Here is a 6,587-nt window from a genome sequence, read left to right on the forward strand (position 1 = left end):
TGCATTTTCTTCCTCTTCTTTCTCTCCTTTCTTCTTTGTCACACGGTCCATTGTGTTATAGCCCACGTGTCATGATAACACTTGTACCATCTTTTCATTTAGATTCCACCTACAATTATTTACCGATTCCAGTTCTGAAATAGGCTTTCATGATCTACTCACTAGAATTCTCAAGTGCATAAGGTACTGAGACATATACATGTTCACACCATTATAAAGAACAAAGTATAAACATTGAGGTTTTTCTCACACCCATGTTCCTGTGTTCTTTGATATGATATGTGTTCATTTCCTTCACTATATAGGATTGCAAGTTTTCCATTTGTACCTTAATGGCAATGACGCTATACAATTGAACACATATCATCCTGTTATCCATATAGGTGTGTATTTACCTGCTTGACTATTTTTGGTTGTTTGATCCAGAATGTTTCTCCAGATAGGTCATGTGGAAATTTTCTTTCCTCAGTACAAATGTTTTCACTATGGCTTTGGAAAAAATTTTTGTATGTGCATCATGGTCATTTGACCCATTGTACTCTCAAGTAGCAATATACGTCACAAAATGGTGTGGGACTGGTAATAGAATCTGCTTACAATGTATTGTTGACTTGTGCTTAGCACAAAAAAAGGGAATCTTTCTGGATATGTACTCTGGACACATTAAAACCCAAGGGCTTAAACCGTGAATATGAAGTACAGACTTGATTCATTGGGCCGTGCACCATGTCACCATGTGTGCAATTGCATTGTCCAATGGCTCACAATGGTTATGCGTTTTCATTGGATGGATAATCGAAGCCATGTTTTTTTCCTTTCTCTTGGGTTTGTTGTGTGAGTAGCCTATAGGATTAAGTTAGTTACCGCAGGCAGTGGATTTAGCTTCCTGTCTTTGGTCCAGTGGTAGATTGATTGTTTGGTCTATGAGCTGTTATGGGTTTTAATCCAGGTGAATGCCCATGGGCTGCCTATAACTGTGTGAAATATGTAGTTTTACTGGGCTGGGATGAGAGAATCCATCGAAGCATGGTGTAGGGATTGTGGTTCCTGTGTGCTAAGAAGAAAGGCTAGCACCAGCCAGAAAGCCCCATTACAGCCAATAATCAACCGCTAGCCGCTGGAACTCGTTGCTCTAGATCATGTCAAACTCTCACCAAGCAGGAATAGATACATTAGCCCACCATCCCACCCAAAGAGCAACTTCTGCTGCGCAGCTGGCTTTCTAGGCAGCAGCGCTATTGTGATGTCAGCGGGGGACATTGTGACAAGCCAGTGTTCCGTCACTTCATGTTGTGCACTGTTCAAACGGAAAATACATCAACAGGCAGACTACAGAAAAGCTTACTGACAAAGGATAGAGAGGGGCTTTCTCAGAGGGCTTTTTACAGTTTGTCTATTCCCAATTAGCCGTTTAAGTATGCTTAATGAAAGTACTAATTCTTTCATAGGCCGCCCATTCTTAGTATTTGACGTTCCTTATATTGCGGTATCAGGCTTCGCAGCAGGTTGCAAAACATTCATCACCCATGACTGTCCCCAATTGGGCTCAGAAGCTAAATGTCTATCATGACCTCTCTTTTTGAAAGTCCAAGAGCAAGCAAACTCTTCCTCCAGGAGAGGGAGCCAACAGATCACTAAAGACATCATCATTGCTCAAAGAAAACACCGAAAAACAATGGAAGCTTTAATTGGAGTGGAATCTGATAGACAGCACCTGATGCCAAGTCTGGATCTTCTAACACCTGCAGTCACTGCAGCAGCTGAATCCAATGTGTCCAAAAGGGATCTATTCTATTCAATTGCAAATGATCTAGATAAGACTGAGAATAAGATACTGCACGGGACATAGCAGAGTTGGTCAAGTTGAGTGGAGATGAGTTTGCTATTTGGCACAGCTTTTGCATCAATAAAGCAAGTAAAAGGTGTGAAAGATAAAAAAAAAGGGTGAAAGTGTGAAAAGTGAATTGGCCAAATTGAGGTGCATATAAAGTTTTTGCTTTCTTTCAATTCACTAATGGGGCTCATTTGAATCAGGTGAATTGAGTTCTGCTTTTGGAAACTCGGTTAAGAAGGGGTGCACCGGTCCTGCAGGTACTGCAATACCAGGTCAATGCGTGGAGTGGACAGAGCAAGATTTTTTCCATCTCCTTGTTCTAAAAATCCATTTAATATATGGTCCCTAGAGAGGGGACGTATCAGATATTAAACTGATAAGAACAGATTTAATTTTTTTTTTTTCTGTTTATCAGTAGGACTTCAAAATAACAAAGGTGATCGCCTCCCGTTGCCTGGGAACCGTCCAGGCACAAGAGGGCTATGTGTCACCAGAAGGCACACACACTCCCTCAAGGCCGGCAGACGTGCAATCCCAGGCACCTTCCAGTACCGACCAAGGTAGCGTCCTCCGAAACTACACTTGATCTTAGCCAAAAGGCCGAGAAGCTATAACCCGAATTGGTTACGGCCTTGAGTGGCACCCTGGCCTATACCGGACACATCTTAGGGAGAGGGAGACAAACCCACGCCTACAGAAGACATTTTGTCACCCAAGCCAAACCCTTGAAAAGGCTGTTTTGCAGAGCAAAAACAAGGAGAATGGTGCTTTTTGCAGCCGCCGCCCACTGCAATGAATCTGAATAACTCCTCCTTTTGGGCACAAGCACCTCCCCTCCCCCTTGCAGTCTTTCCAATTCATGATACAAAAAGACGGACGGACAGGACAGGACAGGACCATCTGCCTGACTTTCCGTCACTGCCACCCTTTGCCATCCTTGCCCGTAGAAAGCCCTTTCATCATCCCCAAACCCTAATCTTTTCCCTTCCCTTCCCAGCTGCGTCTCACTCCCTTTCATTAGGAAGTGAGCGCAGCCTTTTCTCCGTTCTGCACATGCGCGACGTTAAACACAAATGCGCAGGTGTGCGTTCCATTAGCCTCACTGCATTCCACTCCCATACAGGAAGTGGGCACAGCTATTACTACGGTCGCACATAAAAGAACCCACGGCCACCACTGCACATAGCTGACTCCACCACAGGACACCCACTTCTACACCAACGCAGGTAAGACAGGATCGGCACCTCTATGCTCCCGTTACAATCAGGCTCAGTCACCATGTGATAACGCTCTCAACTCTTTAGTTGCAGGCTCCCCTTGCTTCACCTCCACTGGCTGTGCTGCCATTTCCTCTCCCACCTGGAAGGTATACTTTATTCCACTATTTTCCTGTTTCTCTCTTCCCCCTTTTCCCATAACCTACTTTTATCTGCATTTATGGGGTATCTATATGCTATTTACATCATAGTTTTATTCATTAATATGGAAGGGAAGAGTGCCCATGAGAGTGTTGAACTGCGGAGAGCAAAAGATTAAGCTGCTCCGATTTGCCACCATTGATAAGCTGTTCTCAGTAGATACACATGCTATCCAAACAGCAGTATCCACCATTGCTTCAGCCCACCCATTCAGTGACAGCTCACCAAGTCAGCCAGAGGAGTGGTGTAAGGAATTACACGTAGGCACTGACTCCACACCTTCACATCACAAGAAGGGGGTCTACAGGCTAGTGCAAGAATACGAGCAAGTCTTCAGCAAACATCCGCTAGACTTTTGAAAAATAAAAGGGGTCAAACACTACATCCCCACAAGTGCACACCCACCCATCAAAGAGAGATATAAGCCAAATCTACCTGCACATTACCAGTGTACCAAGGACATGTTGAGCAACATGAAGGAGGCTGGGGTTATCCGTGACAGTTGTAGCCTCTGGGCAGCTCCGTTGGTCCTGTTAAAGAAGAAGGACAGCACCACTCCCCTGTATTGAGGAATAGCTAGCTGCATTGACAACTGCAAATTATTTTTCTACCCTTGATCTCACTAGTCACTATTGGCAAGTGTCCGTTGCTGAGGCAGACCGGGAGAAGACCGCCTTTGCCACCCCGATGGGTCTCTGCGAGTTCAAAAGCATGCCCTTCGAGCTGTGCAATTTGCCAGGAACCTTCCAGAGGCTGATGGAATGCTGCTTGGGACACCGAAACTTTGAAACGGTACTGCTATACCTTTATGATGTTATTGTTTATTCTAACGCAAACAAGATTTTAGGGTGTATAAAAAGGGAGATTAGATCCGATGATCCCAACGTATTGTTACCCCTCTATAAATCACTTGTAAGGCCACATCTGGAATATGGGGTAAAGTCCTGAGCAGGTTGATAACCATTGGTTTGAGCATGGTAGGGTGTAGTACGCATCTTCCTGCATCGGTAAAAGCTGCAGAAGTCCTTGAAGATTTCCGCTTCAAAGGCAGTGCCTTGATCTGTGAGGACTCTCTCTGAGTAGCCATGAGGTCTGCATAAGTGTGCTTGGAAGACCTTCGCTGCAGTATGGGCCATTAGATCTTTGACTTGTACCACAACCATAAATCTCGAGTAGTTGTCTACCATCGTAAGTGCATACGTGAGCTCACCTCGATATTCTGCAACAAAACTCCCTTTTTCGATTTCAGTTTCAGCAAACACTCCTCTTCCTGTAGAAAATATTTATCATTACCTAAGACAGTCATTCTAATGCATGACAATATTAAGGCAATTTAGTTAAAACTTGTTTTAACTCACCTTTAAGGGGATTGATGTATTTCATGGTCAATCCAGGTTTGTCAGTGATGGCACTGACATAATGTATGGCGTCTTTTTCGGGCGTTATCCTTTGCCTTTTCATTGTGAAAATCCAGTTGCCTATATCAAAGCAAATTCTACTACTTGTAAAGTATGCAGAAAATGAAATGTAGAACATATAACATCAACTGCTTAGGAACGCATCATAGGTTAGTACTTAAAAGGATATTGTCATGTTCTAGTCATAATGCAAGCTGGACATTTTTCATGTTACCCTGTAATCGCCGGCCTGTTCTAATGCTCACAAGCCAAGATATAGGCTCAGCTGCTAAGGCTTCCCTCTGCCTTCTGAATGAAAATTGAATATGTCTGGCTCACTGTGTATATAGCAGGTGCTCAGAAAAAATAAGAGTTAATTCAATAGAAATAGCTCTGGCACACTATAGTGATCAATAACGTAAGAAAAGAACTCTTAGAATGCTGAAAATTCTTTATTTGTGCAAAAGGATAATTCATCCAACGTTTCGAGCTTGTTTTTAGGTCTTTATCAAGGATAAAGTTATCTAAGATCATAAAGGGTTACAAAACCATATAAACACGTAATTAGTACATAGTACAACATAACAGTACAATATATTGCTACTTGAGAGTACAATGGGTCAAATGACCATGATGCACATACAAAAAAATTTTCCAAAGCCATAGTGAAAACATTTGTACTGAGGAAAGAAAATTTCCACATGACCTATCTGGAGAAACATTCTGGATCAAACAACCAAAAATAGTCAAGCAGGTAAATACACACCTATATGGATAACAGGATGATATGTGTTCAATTGTATAGCGTCATTGCCATTAAGGTACAAATGGAAAACTTGCAATCCTATATAGTGAAGGAAATGAACACATATCATATCAAAGAACACAGGAACATGGGTGTGAGAAAAACCTCAATGTTTATACTTTGTTCTTTATAATGGTGTGAACATGTATATGTCTCAGTACCTTATGAACTTGAGAATTCTAGTGAGTAGATGATGAAAGCCTATTCCAGAACTGGAATCGGTAAATAATTGTAGGTGGAATCTAAATGAAAAGATGGTACAAGTGTTATCATGACACGTGGGCTATAACACAATGGACCGTGTGACAAAGAAGAAAGGAGAGAAAGAAGAGGAAGAAAATGGAACTACCTGTAACATTACGTGATAGTCACTGGTAAGTATCACTTGACAATTCAGGTGAAAAAGGATTCCTTTATTAAAGGGTTCTCAGTCGCCTCAGGATCATGAAATACTAGGGTAAATGATATGAGAATGGGTAAGAAGCACCACTAAAGGAAATATGAGATGCAGGACATATATCTATAAACCCCTGAACTACATGATAGAAATAAAAAGAAGAAAAAAGAAAAAAAAGAAGAAAGAAGAAGAACACATAGAATGCGGAAAGAGAATGGGTACAACTACCTGAGTTACTGCAGGGAGGCCCCTGGTAGGTATTGTGAGGGTTAGTGGAATTCCTTCACTGAAGGGTTCTCAGTTGCCTCAGGTTCGTGAAAAATGCTATAGACAAATAATGCCCGGAGAAAAGGGGTTCATATACAGCGAATAATGGTAATACAAGGTACATGTGTCCCATGTAATAGTATAAATATATATATATTGTACTAAGCTCTACACCAGAAATAGAAAGTAGTCCCTCTGCCTTCTGTCTAGGTGCCCTGAGTTATGTCCTGTAAACTGTCACAGTGACCTAGACACACATGTGTAGTAGGGTAATATCCCTGCTGAGATGCCAGTGCTAGAGCACTCGTTTGCTGTGGAGTTGAACGCTATGTGAGCAGTTCTTACCTTCAATGAGCAGAAGTCTCTTTTTTCAGATTTCAATATCTCTGTGGGTATCTGGCAGAAATATGGAATACTCTTTACTGCTAAGACCCTGTACACCACTCCCACTAAAGGGGGCTTTACACGC

At 42.2% G+C, this 6,587-nt stretch overlaps 1 pseudogene; it reads right to left on the reverse strand.

The window, feature by feature from the left end:
* Positions 1–2,069: 2,069 nt before the first annotated feature.
* Positions 2,070–2,275, reverse strand: LOC142286897 (U2 spliceosomal RNA; annotated as a pseudogene).
* Positions 2,276–6,587: the final 4,312 nt, after the last annotated feature.

The sequence above is a fragment of the Anomaloglossus baeobatrachus genome, unplaced genomic scaffold (assembly GCF_048569485.1).
Source record: "Anomaloglossus baeobatrachus isolate aAnoBae1 unplaced genomic scaffold, aAnoBae1.hap1 Scaffold_70, whole genome shotgun sequence".
Classification (NCBI taxonomy): domain Eukaryota; kingdom Metazoa; phylum Chordata; class Amphibia; order Anura; family Aromobatidae; genus Anomaloglossus; species Anomaloglossus baeobatrachus.